Source organism: Chlamydotis macqueenii, chromosome 1 (genome assembly GCF_036417535.1).
Source record: "Chlamydotis macqueenii isolate bChlMac1 chromosome 1, bChlMac1.mat, whole genome shotgun sequence".
Taxonomy (NCBI): Eukaryota; Metazoa; Chordata; class Aves; order Otidiformes; family Otididae; genus Chlamydotis; species Chlamydotis macqueenii.
The window spans coordinates 28,725,399-28,746,538 of NC_141556.1; the positions used below are offsets into that span (position 1 = coordinate 28,725,399).

General features: G+C 38.4%; 1 protein-coding gene across 2 annotated transcripts in view; it reads right to left on the minus strand.

Moving 5' to 3' along the window:
• Positions 1 to 21,140, minus strand: part of FOXP2 (forkhead box P2) — a 429,772-nt gene that overhangs the window by 361,463 nt on the left and 47,169 nt on the right. For both annotated transcript variants that reach the window (XM_086747588.1, XM_086747580.1), the window contains exon 2: positions 4,100 to 4,246. The gene's annotated coding sequence lies outside the window, so the exon portion shown is untranslated. The remainder of the gene's footprint in view (positions 1 to 4,099; positions 4,247 to 21,140) is intronic.

A 21,140-nucleotide genomic window follows, 5' to 3' on the forward strand; every position in this document is an offset into this window, starting at 1 on the left:
GAAGTACAAAAATACTGCTTACATTAAGCAACCATATGCATTTCTCCTACAATAAGATAAAAATAATACTGAGACCATCTTTGAAGAATATTCTACTGTAGTCCACAGTTTGGTAACAGTGATGTTAAAGACACATATGAAATAATTCAGGTAAGTTTAGCCATCCAAGGTCATCATTCAAATACATGGCAATTAGCCACAAAATGACATCTAATAGTGAGTTACAGTACAATTTCTTTATCATATGCCTATATTTTAACTAAAAAGCAAATAGGAACTTTGTATGTTCCTTCTAGTGCCTTTTAGACCTGTTCAACTCCTTCATGGCAAGAAAGTGCTCCCCACATCCAGCCCGTATCCTTCAACACTGGAACTGAGGAAGGTGGCATGTTATCATCCTCTGTCAGGCAATGTCATTGCTATTACTCAAACAGAGACAGCAGCTCAAATTACTGAAGAAATCTAGAACACTTCAATAAAAATAGGAAATAGTATTTCATCACAATCTCATTTAATAGAAAACATTATCAATATTAGTTGACAGCAGAGCAATCTTTTTCAAATTGGAAAGTCATTTAATTACTTACTTCTAAAAATTACCTAAAAGCATATTTTCATCTCTTATATTAGCATCAGATTTTTTCATTCAGTCTTTTATTGCAAGCAATACTAAAGAAGCAATGCTAGAATCTCATGATACATCACTTTTACTACTTACTAGAAATTAAGTAACAACATAGAGTTAAAACATTTGCTTTTCTCAATCTAGAGAAAAAATAAAATAAAATTCAAAATCTATTGATATTTCATAGTTAATATTAAAATGGCATTTGAAGAGCATTTTTTTAATAGTTACACACAATGTCTAAGCAATATGGAAAATGTCATTTTAATAAGCTCCCACGTATCAACATAACCACAAAGAAATAATTTCAAAAAGAATTTTGTTTACTCATGTGAAAGCAGGACATTTTTATCAATGTCAGCAGTAACATTCCTGCCTCTTAAGTCTCTCACATGAGATGGAATCTCTCTGTCTTAACATTTAATAGAAAAATTAGATGTCTAAATTTGCGCTGGTCACCTTAGGCTTCTTTTATTTTCAGTGACAAGAAACAGGCATCTCCAAAGGATGAATCATCTCAAGACAGACATAAAAAGAGGCTACGGGAATCCTCCCCTGGAAGTCTCCAGCTCTCTTCACTGACTATAGAAGCCTATAGTGATCAGCTCAGATTTACAACACCTACGCTTTTAGATGGCTAATGTCAGGGGAAATTAATCCCACTCTTGACATCTTCCCAGAGTGTTTGAGAAAAGTAAGCATAAGATACAGAAAAACAGAATTCTCAACAAGCATAAAAATCAAAATACACTGTCCCAGAAAAATTCAAAAAAGAAGACCCTTTTGTGAAAATAACAGGGGATCTGTACATTTGAAATGTCATACAGTGTTTGATCTCCAAGACAGGACAGACTCAATCATTTCTAGGAGCTTAAGAATACACAGAGAATATTTTGAGAATATGCTGACAAAGTAATATGCCTCTTCTGATTATGAGTAAGCAGCAATTTTCAAAAGCTTATAATTCAGTGGAATAAGGACAGACGTTCAGAGGCATGGCAAAAGGCACATCTTATAACCCATTAAAGCTTCTCTCTCAAATTTCAAGTCCTTGCTCAAAAGGAAAGCAGAGAGTTCCTAGATCTTTTTTTAGAACATTTTTTTTTCCATTTTCAGAAATGATATGCCCACCTCATGGAAGCTGTTGCAGAGACATTCAGCCTATAGCAAATCTGTGGACAGAAAACGTCTGCCAAACTAATAAAAGTTGAAAATCAAGAAAACCGACAGTTAAAGAGCTAGTTCCCTTTTCCCTAAATATTTCAAAACACAAGGAAGCCCCTGAATCACACATTCCTAGAAGATGGAAGACTATATTGTGATGTATCATTGTACATTTCCCCAGTTTTTATATGCTTCCATTGGCACCTGCTTGAATTACAGACTGTCCCAGAATGGCCATTTGTGAGCACCCGAGAACAGAGCTTACAATGAAATTGTTAGGCCGCTTTATAGGTCTGACAAAATTTCAGGAAGACAGCTATTTCTATGGTGGATTAATGGATCTCTCCTCCAAGGCTTTGTCCCTAGTTTTGTCTTTTTTTTTCCAAACACAAAATGATACTAAAAATGTGCCTTCCTTTCCATGGATCAAGTGAAAAGATACTAATTTTAAACATCCAAAATCCCTATCATGTGATTGTCCACATCACATGAATTATGGTGCTAATTCATAGCTAAAAAATATTTTCACAGACTTCAATGTGATTTTCGTAGTTATATTCACAAGTCTTTAAATAAAATTTAACACATTCTAGAAAGCTTGCAACTGCTATCATCCCTCATCTTCAGCCAATACTTAAGTAAAAGCCTAAACTGAATAGCGAAATACATCAAAATAGGAAAAATAATTTTTTAAAAAGAAAATTTAAAATATCATAAAATAAAATAGAAAAATCTTGTCTGATTTTGCTTACCTATACGTATTCCCAGAATCATAGAAAAGTTGAGACTGGAAGGGACCTCAGGAGATCATCTAGTCTAAATCTCTGCTCAGGTAGGGTCAGATGTAGTAGGCTGCTTGTCACCGTGTCCCACTGGGTTTTGAGTATCTCCATGGATGGAGACTCTGCAGCCTCTTTGGGCAACCTGCTCCAGTGTTTGACCATCCTCAAGGTGAGGAAGTTTTTTTTTATTACATTTAAATTGAATTTTCTGTATTCAATTTGTACGCATTGCCTCTCATCCTGCCACTGGAGGCCAATGAGAAAAGTCTGGCTCGGTCTTCTTTACATCCTCCCATCAAGTGTTTAATGTGAGAATGAAATGTTATTCAGTATTTTACTGTTCAGGAGAGGCAAGGATCTTGTGCCTAAATTAGTCCAACCGCTAATCATACGGTATCACCCAACCCACACATCATGCTTGGTGCTATACAAAATCAGGCTAGCATTTTTAAGATTCTGAAATTATGTATGTAAATATGAATTATACAGTATCATGCCTATACTATAAATTACTATAAGACATCTGCTTACTTGCTTGCCATTTGTGACCATTTCCTGGTTTTGGAGATCAGAATTTTAATTTAGAAAAGGATATAAAAGACCCTGCACTACCACAGTGTGAAATGCAGAACAAAACAGTAGTTCCCCATTAGATAATAAGTAAGGGTGCCTCACTGAAGTTTTTCCACTCTTATAAATGGCAGAGCACTAAAAATATCTACAAGGTCTGAGACTATAGCTCACCAAGCAATTTAAGCTGCAAAAAACAGCACAGCTGCCAAAAGAAGCTATCATGTGCTCCCCCACACTTTTGGCTGCTAATTCCCACCCCCATCACCCTTTGTACCAGTCACAGCCTTTGGACAGCCATATGGGAGAAGGCTGGGATAAACCCAGCTGAAAACAAAACCATACAAATCATTAGTTATTTTCAGGCAGATCCATTTTCCAAATGTATGAACAGCTACACATGCTGAGGAAGACTGACAATATGGGGAGGAGAAAAGAAGCTGGCACTGCTTCTTACGCAGACGTGCTAAGCTGAAGTGTTCACTGAACACTCAGGCTAAAGCTAAGCTGTCAACGGAGAGGCACAAGCTACTCAAGGAGTAATACTGAATTCCCTAGGCATCACTTTTGGGATGAGCTGGATTGGCCTCTGGAGATGCTTGCTTCTCTTCTGAGGGTAAGCAGAATCTTAGGTGACTAACTGAGATTTAGCTGCTTAGTTTCTACTTATCTACATTAACTCAGATCTAGATGAGTAGAAAAAGGCAGAAAAACAGGTTTGCAATTCTTACAGCACTTAATTTCCATTAACAACTGCCATTTGGAAAAAAAAAATAGTATAGCTCACCATCAGACAAACATAGGAGGAGTATGTATTTTCTGTATGCTCCCCAAATTTCTTCCTAATCCATATTTTACATCTACGTAAGTACTGATGTGGGTACTGTATTCCTCCCACAGAGCATATAAATCCACAGCAGAAACAGCCACAGCCACAGTTTAGTTATAAATCACTTACATTTCTTCGGAGTCACTCAGTCACCTTGCTGTGCTGTCGGAACAGACGGTCTTTTCCTTTTTGCTCAAACTGATCCTTCTTCCAGAAGTGTCTGTCACTTCTACGGCAGACAAGGACAAAAGGTCCTTAACTTTCACTTGAAATTATCTAAGGGTAAGAAGAGAAAGGAATACAGTAATTGTCAGCATCCATGTCATGTTTTATAGCAAGGTATTACGATCACTTCTTTAATACATGCTTCAGTACATTTACAGGGCTGCATTCTTACACACACACCCCGCGTACCTTGGAAGAAATTCCACGTTTTACATCTTTCTTTCTTTGTATGAAACATCTGAAGTAGTCACTACTCTTAAAGTAGTCACCTACTCCACTCCTGAGATTCATAACAACAAGATTATATTACTTTAAAAAGTCTAAGTGTACAAATTGAAAGATAATTTCCTATTATTAATGATTTATACTGCACCACAAAGAAACTGTGAATACTTTTGGCAGGGTTCAAATAGGCAATCCCAGTTTGCTGAACATAGTTCACTGATAAATATTCTAATTGGAATCTTCTTTGAACAAAACAGCTTTCTGTTGCACTACTTCTTACGCTCAGAAAGTGAGACCTGGGGTTTATGATGGATACCTCAATGAAACCGTAACTCACCACTCCATCAGAGTCAAAACCATAAACTGTTAAAAATTAGTACAAAAGGAATAAAGAACAAAGCATAACATAGCATTTGCCACTATATTAATCCCCATCTTGAAAAACATGCTCCTCTCTAGTGTCCAGCACAGAGCACAACACAACAGAACTAAATAGCAAAGGTTCAGAGAAGAAAATATACACTATCAAAGACTTAGAATGATTTCCATATGCGGAACAATTCAGTACATCACAACTATAGCAACTGGAAAAGATACCAGAAGGGTATGATAGAAGACTACAAAAGCCTGAAGATGGAGAAGTTGCACAGATATAATCTGTTCCCCATCCCTTGAACTCTGGAACCGCCTAGTGAAACTCAAGTTCAAAACAAAAAGCAGGGGAAGCTTCTCCACAAAATGGGTAACGGAACTGTGGACTTCTTCCCAAGGATGCTGTTGATGCAAGGAGTTTTCATGAGTCAAAAGGAAGAGTGGAGATACCTTGGAAGAGAACCTTCCCTGGAGATGAAGGACAGCCTAGGTGAACCATTGGCCTGAACTAGGTTGACCAGTCTTGTCTCCTTCTGTTTTCATTTATGCTAGTGTTATTTTAACAAATCCTTATTTTCATTTTACACTGTTATTTTCAGCACACAAGAATCAGCATTATTCCACCAGGTACACAGGGAGTCTAGTCTCACTCGCACCTGAAGTACAGGCTAGATCCTTTTGAACTGCGAAGCGAACTCCCATGGTTCTCTGTCCTTTACTACACGCTTAGTAAATTTGATTGACTTTTCCAAAATAGCATCACCATAGAAAAAAAAAGGCAAAGTCTTACTGTAAAGCAGCAGTAGCCTTCCTCTCCCTGGTCCACAGTCCCAAAGCAGCCGGGGCAGAGGGCTACAAAGCACGGTTCTGCTTCTCAAGTCGTTCGCTGGTCTCATGTGTTTGAGTCTGTAACTTCATCCATGTGTTGCCACTCAGTTCAACACTTATCTAAATGCAGGTCAGCATCTCCATGTCTCAAGTTTCATCTCAAAGTAAACCTTAAAAATCATATACTCTGTATTCCAATATCTCCTCTTTTGCTTTAATCTCTAGGATACAGCAGTGTTTCTGATTTATTTTGGGTAAGTGCAGATCAATTAAAATTCCTTCAGGGAAGACTTCTGAACCAGCAGTAAGTGAATGACTGTCATCGCGAACAAACACTTTTTGCTGTCACGGACTGGTGTGTCACTTTTGAGCAAAACTATGTTAATGAATTCTATCCATACCTACCAGGTGTACCAAAGGAATATAACCAGCCCTTTCTGCTCTCTTGCTAGATACAGATCTTTGTGCCTGTGAACTGAGTATCCCGATATGGAGGCTTACGCACTGGCACATTATACAAAGAAGCAGCCTGTACTAGCACAAAAAAAACCATAACAGGACAAAAATAACTTTGTTCAGACATCAGTATGCAACCAGAGTCCCTTTTGCAAAATGCAGGAATTAATACCCCAACATTTCACCCAAAAATCAGAAAGTTTTCACTACATCTATGCACAGACCTATTTACTAACATTCTTTTTAGACCCTACAGTGAGGAATTTGAATTACTGATACTTTTTTTTGGTCAGCTTGATATACTGGATCAAAGTATGTTTACTGCTCTATCTATTCGCCCTCATCACTTCTACACTCTGCGAAAGAAGAGGCTGCCAAGATGTTTGCTGTTCTGCTCAAATGGCTACACTGAGGATGAAAGAAAATTCACTGTACAGCATGCTAACGATCAAAGACTCATGTACTACTGGCCTATAGCAACATTTTGGGCCACCTCTCCCTTCTATCATTTGTCCAACTTCTCAGTTTAGAATGTAAAATCTTAAGGGCAGGAGTATAACCCATCTAGCTCAAGAGGAATCCAAGTTCTGTTTGATATCCTGCATGTCACTGTGATACTAACTATAAATAAGAGCATGCTGTAGCAAACAAGAACTGAATGTCTTAGAATTTATATATGAGCAAAGACAAGCTTCTCCCAAAATTGCAAAATTCAGACAAGTGGACTCCAGGTGTACTACAGCAGGGAAAACACTATTGCAGGACAAACCCCAAACCAATTTGACAGTAGTAATAACAGCAATTCAGAATTATCATCATCACTAGTTCAATGCTGGGAAAGAAAAACCATGAGAACAGGTATTAGAAGACAGCTACCTACTGGTTGCCAAATAAAAGATGTGGTTCTCACTCTCTCCATACATGGCTGGAAGTTACAATTGAAAAGCTTACAAAATCCTCCTGTGAATACGATCTTGGCTCTCTCATACAAGTGCACGTAAAGGGAGAAAAGTTGATAGGCAATTACCTCAGCTGCAAACGCTGGGAACCAACGGTTACCCAAAAACATGTGTAAACTAAGAATGCTTCCTTTTCACCCACTTGTTATACAATCCCATCTGAAGGTTAAACAAGAATTCATGCTTGCTTTAAAATTTTACTCCATATATCCCCTAATTCAATTACACCTCTGGTGGAAATCCACTTATATCAAAAATATATGAAGAAATATATGGTTTTGATTTTTGAAACAGCACGGTGATACAAGTAACCTATATGATTAAAGACACAAACATATTCCAGAGTACATATATACCAATTCGGGATACTACAAAGCTACGCTTGTTTGCAACCTCACACCATTTCCGTAAGTTACCTAAGACACAAAGTAAAAGCTACACATGGTAATGTGATCTTACCAATATTACTGTTATGGGACTTTTTTGGCAATTCATAAAGCCACAGCTGCATTCCAAAGCCATCCCAAATAAGCATTGATAAAATACTTTATTCCGTGACTGTCACGTACTTTTAGAGTACGTTACAGAAAAATGTTAGAGAAAAAGTATTTGAGGACTATACAAGCAAGTTTCTCAATTGTTTTGGGATTATATACCTTATTTACAAAAAAATCCAATTACTGAGGTCCCTGAATAAATATGTTATTTTTGTTCAAAAGCATCCTGTTAATTTTACTTTCAATATCTATGGTCTATTGGGTGAAACGAAGTAAAAGACTACTGCAACATTTGGGCTGAATCATAGCATATTAACAATCAAGGACTGCATTGGAGTTTTAGGTTAAGATTGAATAATATTTACTCTAGTATGTAATTGTATGGTCATCCTAATGTAGTATTACAATCACCTGTCTTTAGTACAGTGTTTACCTAAAAATGTTTACCAGAAATCTTATCTTACAAAAACATAAACTCACAATCACTACTTTGCTAGTAAACACCAGAACCTCCATTAAGAAAGACGTATTAAAATACAGCAACAAAAGACACAAATATATCTGTGCAAAGGTGCTTTCCAGCTGATTTCCAGTATCATGGTCCTAATCTGGAAACAACATGAGTAAACAAGAGATCAATCACAATGTAAATAATAAAAGTTAAGGTGTTATACTGGAAACTTCCCTAAATGTTGTGCTACTGAACTGAAGGAAGCTATTTGGTTTGTCTGCAAATTAAGAAAGATTATTATGTTGTGATAAAAACACAATATTTTAGAAAATATCAGGGTTGGCACTACTTCCCTTCTTTCACATAATAAAAAAAGAAACGCAGGACAAGTGATCTATCTACAGGTAAAATGGCATTTCTACTACTGGAGTCCATGCATCGGTGTCATTAAGATAACCGATAATCTTCCCGATAGGTTTATATAAATCTGCTGCAGGATCTGGACACACCCACTGAAATTTGGAATATTTTAAAATCTAGTTATTGGTTATATAGTGAACTCTTTATCGTCTGGATTCGAACTGACATTGAGAGCTAGAGAAACGTTCTTCATGTTGCTCTTGCAGATTTATTCAAGTTTTATTTAAAAATATATTGACCAGAAGCACAACCTTAAATTGAACTGTAATGGACTGGCATGAAAACAAAGGTAAGACCTGTGTGCAAATAATGCCTTGCACAGCTAGCTGTCTACCACCCCAAAGTGAAAGCTATATACGAGACAGATGATGGAAGACACAGGCTAACCAGCTGTACCAGGCAATCTGCCAACAAAGATCTACTGCTGGATGTGGGACAATCAGATGGAATAGTTTGTAAACTGTTGTTAAACTAACACCCAAGCTTAAGAAGGTTAAACAGATAACAATAATTTTGAGTAGTACTTCTTGCAGCAACTACGGCTGGAAATATTTTTCTCCAGCAATTCCCCGTGGGAACAGTGCCACCTACTTTCTCCAGTACTTCTTCCAGTTGTATCTGCCCTTCTCTTTTCAGCGTCAGGCTACCATTCAACCTGAGAAATTCCACAGAACTTCATTTGGGTTTTTTTTCCTCTCACTCTCCCTTTTGCTCTCGTGCTCCACGACACTCGCATGGAGCCAGCAGGGACAGAAGCACAAGGGGTGAGCACTCAGTGACAGCCGGGATGCCTCTTGTCACCTTAGGCAATGCCAGGATACAGAAAGGGCTTAGACTAGATGGAGCAAGGTTCAGCAACGCTGAAGCCAAAGGTACAAGGGCATGAGGTTTGAAAAACAGACGAGGATTGACAAACTCTGGAGACTGGGGTAGGCCAGACAGTAGGAGCATATTGTTTATCTGAGGGGATGATTTAAATTGCTACACAAAAGAAGGGAGATCAAATCTAAAAATGTGAACACCATTACGTCCAAAGGGACTTGCTCTTGTGGACCTACCTGGGTGCTGTAAGCAGGATGACATCCTTGGGACATCTTCTAGTTCAAAATTTCCCTTCTGAACTTTGGCAGATTGGGATGTAATTAAATGTTCAGATACATTGTGGAGTTTTCTAGGAGAGTCTGATTTATATTATTGTCTTCATTATGTTGGCTAGTATATATTTATTTCACAAAGCAATGCAGGTCACCTTTCTGAATAATTGCTACATAGCAATTTTACACATGCAAGAGCATACAGTGGCTCTGAGGGATAAAGGCGAGATTTCCAGAAAGGATGCAGCCACACAATGACTTAAGCCACTCTAAACTGGGGCTGAAGCAGTCCTAACTTCCCTCACCTTCCTCTTCAGACTCCTACTCCTTCTTTGTGCTCTCTTGGACATCTGTGCAACTGCAAAGTGAGACAGGTCAAGGAGTTCAATTATTTGAAAAGAGTCCTGCAAAACAAGTGGTCAACTGTTGACCAAAACAGGGACATCCCCACCACAGCAAGAGAGGACTGGGGAGAAGTGGCCTGAATAAAGGTGGAACCACACAGTCGTGATGTGGTTTGGCTTGCACAAATGAGGAAGCTCACCCTGTGCATGCTGGGGCACAGTCTGATGAACATTCCTTACACCAGTGGAGGCAGCTGCAGTACCATCTCCTCCTTCCCAGTAATGTCCGTCAAGCTGTGCCAAGACAACTCTGCATGGAGCTACACAGCCAGTCGTGCTGGGAAACCAGTCTAGATTAAAAGTAACTCAGCAAAATAAAAGCTGTTTTCAACTTTACAGAGTCCACCTTGCAGACCCACAAAAAACTCTATGAGCATCTTCAGAGATACAGCAATAAGAAGGAACTATAAGATGCTTAAGCAGTACTACTACTGAAGAAGCATTTACCACTCCATGATCTAATTACAGAATCACAGAATCTAGAAGAGTTAGGGTTGGAAGGGACCTTCAGAGGTCATCTTAGTCCAACCGCCCTGCAAGGAGCAGGGACATCCCCAACTAGATCAGGTTGCTCAGAGCCTCATCCAAGCTGGCCTTGAATGTTTCCAGGGATGGGGCATCCATAGGCTAGTGTTCCCTATGATTCCATGACTCCAACAGCCAAAAGCTACTAGATACAGCTGCAGTCTACCAAGTGCCGTCATCCCCAGCCACCTCCCTCTCCGCTCCTCTCCAGCCTACGAAGAAGTATGAAGACTGGCGCTACAAAGGAGTTGGAAGTGCAGTCCTCAGGACACAGGTGTGAGCTCTATGACAGACACCCAGGGACAAGGACAGGCTGCGGAAGGACAGCAGCGTTAAAATGCAGCAGCTGCTGGTTTTGATTTACATATCTTAGAGAACTGGGCCCCATTATTAAAAGGGCCATCCATTACATTATGGATGTACACCGGTCTAGCACACTTTGCCATACTATCGTTATATCTGTACATAGGTATGCACACGCTTGTGATCAATTCTCTGAACAGCCCATTGTTAGTATTTATATTATAAAGTGAAAACTGATTCAAAGTAAAAGGCTGGATTTTGACCTTAAGATTAAATATTTTTTTAAAAAATTCCAAAAGGAGACTCTAAATTCTACTTTATATCACTCTTCATTTTAATCATATTTGATTTGTACAATATATTTATCACATTTTTTCCAGATGACACGGCTATACTTCAGCTAATACAAAGTACAAAACTTAAATATACACTGTCTACATCATTTATAGCACACATAAAAACAACTGTAGTCCATCATCCTACTAAATTATTGTCCACCTTTTAATAGTTTTGTTTAATAGACACAGGATGATAATCATTAAATGAAAACTTAATATGAGCTATCAGTTTATAAACAGGGCTGAAAACATGGTGCGACTGAATTCACAGTTCAAGAAATTATATTTTTTATATTTAATAATTTTAGATTTGCTTACGCAGTCACTTTCCCCACAATAAAAACTAACAATTAAAAAAAACCCACCTAGAGAAAACAGGGGGAAAATATCTTATCTGCATTTCTCTTGCAATTCCATTTGGACAACAGTATTTCCTAAACATAGCCTATTCACTGCTGGATATGTAATTACCTTCAGTTCATAGTCTAGACATTAATGCTTTCGTAGTATTTAAGACTCCTTGTAACATGCTTGCTGCTTTAAGTAAGCAAGGCTAAATCTTGACCAGATAAATTAGCAAAGAATGCAATAAAAGCTGCAATAAAAGAACTTTATCCTCCAAACCTTCAAGTTGCTGCTAAATGAGATTTCTTTGAAATGCAGATCAGTTGAACTAGATTAGTGAATTTTAGCTCCTGTCAACATCATAACAAAATACAAATACAATTGTTCACTGGCCTTATCTCCATGCTTCCATCTGCTGCCTTGTTATTTACTTTCCTTGATTTACTATGCAGATCTAAATAAGACACATCAAGGAGGGCTTACAACACAATGGCTTCTTAAGCTTTACATCAAGGTATTTGAAACTGAAGCCCTGAAAGGGCTGCCATCAAAGACATATCTCTAATGAACTTCCATATCAGAGAAGGTTTGGTATTTAATACTGCTGTGAAAAGAAAAAGCTACAAATCAGACTGGCCTATGAAGGAAAATGTCTGCAAATCTTGATGAGATTAGCACCTACCAGAATTAATATCCCAATAAAAATGATATCTGGTTCCTTGAAGAGTTAAACTTCCAACCTTTGCAAAAATAATGCCTACTGTCAGAATGGGAAAACTCAGCTGACAAGGTCAAAAGGTCAGGGTGGTATTCTTTTTTTTTCTCCATGAAATGTTCAAAAAGCATTTTTGCTGGTGGTTTGATTAAGATACTGTTGACAAACTAGCCTTGGAATGAGATAATTAACACAGTCGACAGCGCTACTACGGTACTTTCCACAACAGCGGAATTTTACAGTATCTCTGAAAAAATCAGCAACAACTTCATGGTGAAACAACATAATCTAAAATGACAGCATGCAACATTTGTTCATCAATTTTACTATTTCTCTTTTTCCCCCACAGCAATCTATGGCAGCGCAGGATAAAATCTTCTGTCAGTTTGCTCAAAAAAACAATCCTTAAGTGCCATTTCTATTACATGCCACAACCCTACTTGCAAAGTGCAATAAATGAAGAAGTTCCTTCCACATGATTTCAACTCCTATATATATATTTGATAGATTAAACAAATATAAACAGCTTAGAAGTTTCCACAACCCACGTGTGTAGTAAACCATCAGCTCTTGCAGCGTGCTGCCGTTTGACAGGAATTTTTTTGCTAGGCACCAAAGTACATAAACAAATGATACTTTTCTGTCTTAAGAAAGGATTTCAATCATTTATGTTCTTCTATAGCAAGGGAAGATCCCACAAGCATGTTCCGTACCTTGGATCAATCAGCTCCAAACCGAAGTAGACATGTTGTATGCTCCAGTGCCCGGAAATCATGCTGCAGGCTTACCAGATGATGAAAACGGAGGTATGCAGTGCAGGGGAGCCCCACATGGCACCCGCTCGCTTCTGGGCATGTCAAACTTCACAACTACCCTACAGTCAGTGACAGCAAACACCTTCCCTTTTCTTCTCGCCTCCAAACATGTACTTGTCTTTCTACCCTCCTTCCAAATTACAGGCAGCCTTCCAGAAACAAAGCCCCCAAACAGAAGCAGCGTCCCATGGCTATACTGCAGAAACCACACTTGTCTTTTTGCGAGATTTCATTTCGCACGGGCTATGTTCCAGGCTTACTTACGGCCACAAGAGACAACTACCTTCCCCTGTTTAATGAAATGACAAAACAAGAGATTTGCATATGTTAGAAGCAGGTGCTGTAACAGGTTTGACTACTCTTGACCTAAAGCATGTAAAAAAGCTTTATCAGCAACAGCTGTCCCTAAAGTATTGGGGCTCTGACGGACAGTCAAAACTTCACCATCTGCACCGCCGTGTGTTAAAAATGACAATCTGAATTAAAAGCTGGTCAACAAATCTCCTATAACTAATGCCTTCCGTATCCCCATCCATATGCTGAATTCCCAAGATACACAACACTTGGATTATCTATTATAAACAGCAGTCTTTAAATCTAAATGAAATAAGACAATCTCGGAAGACGTGTAAAGGAAGTCAGTGGGAGTTGCTATTTACTCAAGAAACAAGCATGGAAATAATATTCTGAATGTACTTAAGTGTGAAATGCCCCAACTATTTCATCTCATGCTATAAACCTCTGTTCTTTTAAAATAGCACTATATCTCATTTCAGAATAAAAATATAGCTATAAATATTTGCATACACTAATTTGAGAATTTGCAGTGCTACAGCATTGTTTAGCTTGTGGATTAGGAACCAGCACAATTTTTGTTTAGCTGACCTTCTCTAAAGCCTTTGTTCAATGCCTTGACAAAAAAACCCGATTGATAGTAGAACATTTCAGAGAATCCCTGTGTTCCCTCCACAATGAAGTTATCGCAGGGAAGTGAGGTTTGCAGTTTATGTTTTGATTTTTCTGTATAAAGAGGAACTGTGGTTTTTCCCCTGGACCAGAGGAAGGAACCTGAGAGTCTGAACATGACCCCTTGGTGAACACAGTGACTTGTTCTGGAGCTATGCTAGCAGAAGGTAGCACCATATGCCCCAAGCCCCAACTTAGATGCTCTTTCTACAGTCTAATGTGCTTGTCAAAAGATGTTAAAATCATGGATTTACTTTCCCTGGAAATACTCTATTATTGTACAAAGTAAAAAGAAAGGGTAATACAATTTTTTATTACTTAAATAGACTAGTATCCAAAACATACTTCCACCAGTTTAAACTGGGAGATCTTTTTTTTAATCAGTGAACAGTTTCTGAGGTGTTTAACATTACAGTAATCTTATGCCTGATACCAATCACAGCTATTATAACTCTTACTGTTTATAAACCAACTACATTCTAAACTTTAGCACTAATAATTTTCCTTCTCATGCAAGTCTGGAATTTCACTGAACTTTTTGCAATTTAAAGAAAAAAAAAAATTCAGAACAGCACAGATTTTATCACTGTAATCCAGGGAGGAAAAATACTAAAATAAGAAAAAAAATAATCCATGGAACACATACTGAAAGCAAACTTAAAATAACAGAAAATGTGCTTCACAACATTTCTAATGGTAATTTAAAATGTGGCAGCATATGTAAATTCATTCACTTCATGTTTTGTTCTCTAGTGTTTAGAAGAAAGAGAAGCATTTTATTTTACATATATATGCATCTATATATTTGCGGACACTGTGAAAGACAGTAGGTACTTTTTTTCTCAAGTGAATAATAAAACCATCTTGCACAATTTCTGAGATTCAAATGATCCTTCAAATAGTTACAATTTTGTTCAAAAACAATGCAGACTTGAAAAAAAATAAATACAATTTATTTACTCACTAGGTTGTAACTGTCTGTTGAGAGCTACAGTGATCCCCTCAAGAGTATAAATATTTAGACAAATTTCAAAATGTGTATTATATACTTGACAGAACGTATTTACATGAGAGCTCAGAGCTTAAGCAATCTGATCAGAAATATTTCCCCTACAAAACAAAGTCAAGTTAGGAAAAAAAAAGCAGCTCAGCTATGTAAAGAGGCTTGAGATTAAAAACATAACCATTTAGAAACAGATTAGCCATTTAAGAGTTTGCGTCAAAATTGCAATAACCTTCATCCTGCTTCCCGATTCACTGGATCCTATGTATGAGTTTATGAAAATCAAAGACAAGCAGCATACGGCATTAACTCTGTATCTTCTTTTCCTAAGCCATTTAATTGCCTGCTTGTTATCTGCTGCTCTCTGCTCCCGTAGGTGCCGCATCCCGGGCGGATGAGGCCGCCTCGGCATGCCAGGGATGCCCATCCCACCCAGCTGCCCAGGGGAAGGTCAGGGCCTGGGGTAGGAAATCACCCCTCTACCACCCAGCAGAAAGCTGGAAGATGGCTCCCAGCACAATGCTGCCAAGGTGATGTCCAAGAGTGACAGAGACGGGAAAAACGTGGAAATAAGCCTTACACAGCCTACTGGCACTTAGGGGTGAGAGCGGGCTCCCGCCATCTCCCTGAAGCCCAGCACAGCTCTCCCCAACATAGCCACTGTGGGAACTGAGGGCCCATTTCTCCTCCGTGACCTGCTGCGCTCTATCTTGGCCGTATTTAAATCTATTATATATTTTGGGATCAGATATTGCATCTTGAGGTTTGTCTTACAAAGCAGTAACAGGTACATTCACCATGCTCAATTTTAAAACACCACCATGACTGCCGGGGTAATCCCCGGCCCCACGAGGCCGCCAAGAGCAGGAGACTCGGGACCTCAATGCGGCCAAAACAAACTGCCAACAGGTGAGAAACACATGTACAGAAAAATCTGGTAAATAAACTTCCAGGCATAAACTCCCACTATATTCTCTACTTTTCAAAAAGGAGAGATGGTTTGTAAGGAAAACAGAGCTGCCTCAACGCAGCCATCGGACACTTCAACACAAATTGCTGCCACCAAGCAGCAACTTCCCAGAAAAAAAGGTGTGAAAGATTTTGAGTACTTGCATTGAAAAGCTATCAAGTGAGCAACTTGGAGGACCATTTACATTCTTGCCAAGGAGAACAGGTACCTCAGGGGAACCATTTACCTTAAAAGAAGACGCAAAAGCAGAGACAGAAGGGATTAACAAGGAGCGGACCCAGAGCCAAACAGTAAACTGGAAACACGTGCTCAAAGAAATTAAGTTTGGATCATCTTGCCTCACTGTTACACAATACTAAAATCAGAGTTATCCTACTTAACTTTAAACACCTACACAGGATGTAATGGCTACCGAACACACAGCTCCCAGCAGAGCCTGCAGCTCTCCCCTGCACAGGCAGCCAGGGAGAAGCTGTCCTGGTGAAGCAGCATTAGTGCAGTGCCTGGTGTCTAAAGGGACCAGTCCAGCCACTGTTAGGATGGGTCACGAGAGGGAGTAGACTGCAAGAACAATTTCTTTTTAAGAGAGAAGGAATTGTTGGATACTCTTCTAAATGTAATGCAATCTGAGTTTAAAAAAAATAAATTTCAACTCCAGATTGTAGGTCAAGTTTTACACTGAATATGTCATAAAGCATAGATCACAGTTACATACAGTTTTTTCCTTGTATTTTGGACTGTTTAAATTCAGTGACTATTAATGCTAAAATCTGTGAACTTAAGGGTATTTGTTAAACTAGTTATTTCACTTACAGGACAAAACATGATGAGTTACACTTAACTGTAATTTTCACTGTTTGAATAAATCAGAAGTTAGGAAACAGTAGTGAAAAAATGCTGAGAATATTTGTTTTAAAAAGCCCCAAAATAAAAACCAAAACTCCAGCACATACAGACACCAACGTAACACTTGTCAAAGAAATTCTTTCTTGTTCTACTCTCCTTTCCAATTATAAAACAACCACTAAGACTTAATATTGAAAACTGTTGCCTTTTGTAAAAAGATGCGTGCCTTATAACACACAGAATGCTTTCTTCACACAGACTTGTTTACTTAATATATTAAGTAGCATACAGAGGTAATCTTTACGCTTGCAGCATACAAAATCTAGATTATTAATATTTTATATAAAAATAAGGTGCTAATTAGTGAATGTTCAGATATTAATCTCCTTACTGTTTACACACAGCAATTATCTCTTAAATTTCAAAAGTAGGAATCTTAAAAAGTGGAAAAATATAATTATAAAATGTTCTTTATTCGCAATTAGATTCCAAGGTTGCAGAATACTGTATCTGTCCCAATTTTACAGAACTGCTTAAGGCATCTGCCAACCAAGTTTCAAGAGGATTAGCTGTAATGAAAATGCAACATATGTAAATACAACCACGTTATTTAAATGTCAAATATTTCAAACACAATAGAAAAATTATAAATTCAAAGTTATCTTTCCAAACATATAATTGTATCAATTTCTTCCATGAAAAATGAAAACTTGGAGAAGTGTTTTTATACTGTACAAAAGACATAATTTGGCAATAGGTTGTTAGCCTTCTTAATGTATCTCATTATTGAAGGAAATGTTTTTTTTTTTATGAACGCACAGCATACTCCACCTTTAACACCAATTCCACATTACTTGAGATTCATCTTGTAGATTCAGAAGAATCTTGTTCCTAGCAAAAATAAGGTATGGTATGAACTTTAAAAAGCATCTTTTCCTTTGTGCACTTTGGGTATCTTGTTTACTTGACATAAGGTATAACATTAGCACAGGAGAAAGAATGCATTTACACAAGAAAATAAAACCATGCAGCTAAAACTCTTCTGACTTCAGAGACGTTTTTCTCATCTCTGGATGTGGTACAACCTTGCTGTGAACTATTAGGTTTCCACTACTTAGAGACAGACGGTTTCATACTGCTCAACAGAGATTACTGCTGTCTATCTAAATAGGGCTTACAGTGGCATCAGCATATTTTATTAACTCAGAACCATAAATCCTATTCTTATATGCTCTCAAAGACCAATACTCCTAGGGTCAGTTAAATTTACAACAGCGTGGCACCTAGCAGGAAGAAGCTTCAAAGTGAGGATATGCTCCTTCCCAATAGCCCCTCAGAAATTCTGATATCTATTGAAAGTTTAGAAGACAAAACCCCACCCAAGCAGATTTTTAGCCCACTGCTACATTACACACTATCCCAACACACTTTATAATGCCTCGCAACACAGGTTTTCTTTGTGTTTCAAGATTTCTCCCTCCTTTGTGTGATAAACGTGGTATTTGCAGGTGAGAAGATCTTAACATCCGCTCTTCTGTGACTGGGACAGTGAATACCTGTGAAGGAAAAATCTCCATATTTTTGAGCATTCAAAGAATATTTCTTTGTATTCCATTGCATATGGGTACATGGAAGTGCTCTTACTAGCCACAACAAAATTATTTTTTCCATATATTTCTCTGCTGTCCTCTGAACTCACAGAGGGAACACAATCATAACCTGCACATACACGGGTAAGGAGTGACAGCAAGATGAAAACAGAGATGACAAAGTCAAGGAAGTAATAGCCTAAAATAATATAGAAATTTTCAATTATATTCAAACTCTACAAACCAAAAGATCATTTTAAATAAATGGCTGGTGTCTACTTACATGTACCTTTATTCTACTCCCTCTAAATAAATCGACTAACCATCACAGGCGACTCTCAAACAAAATGCAAAAAAAAAGCAGCAATGATACAGTTATCTAGATAAACACTGTTTCTTCGCCGAGGTGCACCAAACATCATTTAGCCCCAAGCAATCCTCAGAAATACAAATCACATCCCAGTGCCTCCTCAGGGGAAAAACCACCCTTGGCATCTCCCTCTGCATCCTTCAGTGACACTAACCTCTGCAGAGTAGTCAAGCAGTTTCCACAACGCAAGAAAAAGCACTGCACAATCCTTTGCTGAACTTGGAAACACTAGAAGGAAATAGCTACCTAAGTACATCAATCGCTCTATTTTTTAGCCTTTTTCCCATCCCAATAAGTATCCTAAATCAAAATCAGACATCATGAAGGTGGTTTTTGCCTGCCTTGTCAGGGCAAGCCCTGCACACTGAGAGAAGTCCTTGAGTCCTTTTCTAGGAACTGGATCACAAAGGTAGAATCAATCCATGTATCAATAATTATTGTAGGGTTACTATTGTTAAATATCTACAATAAAATAAGTCAATGACTCTTTAAAGATCTCTCCTTTTTGCTATGAACAGCCTTATTTAAAAACCTAGCAGCTGTTATCAAGGTTCTACAATTTGGGAATCTGATTTTAAAGTAATAAACCAATTTTAAACAACATCTTCTCAAACTGCAGACCGTTTACTATTTTATCTTATTTTTATTGTAACACAACACTATTCAGTGGAACTTCACCCTGAAACAGCAATTTAACAATTCAATGCTATCACTGCTATGAAGAGAAAAACAGTGAGCTTTGAAGCCATTTGATCTCCTCATATCAAAATTGCAGTCTTGTACTGATTTCAGAATCTACCTAATTTGTTACATTGCAAAAAAAAGAGCAAAGAGACTACAAAAAGCAAAGTGCCAGAAGTAAACATTTTGATCAACCTAATTCTCTTTTAAAAAACAAAACTCCTGCTGTTCTTTTTTAGAAAAATACCTTGACGTTTAAAGACAAAATAAATGCATGTGTGTGATTTGTTTACATTAGACAGAAATAAATCTCTCCTAAATGCAGAAAGCCCTAAGCTTTCTTTTGGTAGTTTATGAATAATATTTAAGGCAATGCTTAAAACATTTAGCAAATCTTTTGACAATTTAGCAACCTCATCAATATAGCTGCTCAGACGCCATGGTGATGTGCACAATATCCAGCCTTCTGAAAAAGAAGCATCAACTCAAACGTGAGCACGGGTAGAGAAAAGGGACAGGGTGCAATTACACTGCATGTAATGGGGTAGGTGCTGCACTATCGTATGGGGTATCATCAAGAAACGTGACAAGTGCTGAGATGGAAACACTGATGACTTGCTATGATGTTCACGCCAGCAAAAAAATATCATTTGGAAAGCGGTTGTCCCTCAGAAAAAAATCTAGACGTGCTAAATACTTTACGCATGAAGATCTACAATAAATACAAAATTCATCTACTCAAGTAAAATTACAGGAGCTCCCTTCTCCGGATGCATCCCAGTCTGCATCTACAGGAACGCCATGCTGGCTTTGAGGAAGCTGCCACAGCCTCCAGTTTCTTATGCCTCAAACTCGGTTAGTTATTATCAGGTTTTTCAATTAAGATTTCACAGTTAGGCAACTTCACTCTGCCCACTATCTTACAAGAACACCATCTTCAGAGATACAATGACCACTCAAAGTGACGTAGGTGATTTTTTTTAAGGCAAATCAATGTTCATAGGATTGTTTCTTGAGATGGGATAAGCAGATTTAACAGCCTGCTACTACCACAAAAGGAATACTCTCTCCTCTTCTCCCTCTGCCTTCCCAGGCACTGGCTCCCATTGCTTACCTTATGCTGTCCCCAGCCATCTCAGATCCCTCACCAAGCCAATTCAATTCGCTGGAACTGCAGAAAGCATACCCGGGCTTTTTGCCAGGTTGGTTTTCTGCTGATTTGCTGAGTTAATGTCACCCACGGAAGGGTCTGATGAGCTCCACAACCAGCCAAAGAGAGGCTGCAAGCTCACAGATATGAGAAGAGGGAAGGGGACAGTGGGCTGAGTGTAGAGGGCCAGGCAGAAGCCCTTCTCCAAACTGGCAACAGCATATGGTAAGAAGAGATTAGCTGTTTGTGAAACTACAACTCCACTCCACTCCAAACCTGACTAACCAACTCCAGTTCACTACTTCAATTTCTAGTTCATCCATAAGTTCCCTCTTCACTCTCTCAAGCACAGGAGCTTTTTTCTTCTCAAGACTTAGCTCAGACTCGCTTCTCAGAAAATGCTGGGTGTATTGTCCTGTACACATTACCAGAGCATTTGCTACCCACTAGCTCCAACACCTACTGCAAATACTGACCAAACAAGCCCAGATTCATACTTCACCCTCATGATGGTCCCTAGCTAAGACACAATGATCCCTAGAGAGTCAGGCGCCTTCACAGCATCCTCCAATTGAAACAGCTGCCACATACCCAACAAAAGGCTTTATTTACCAAGCACCTAC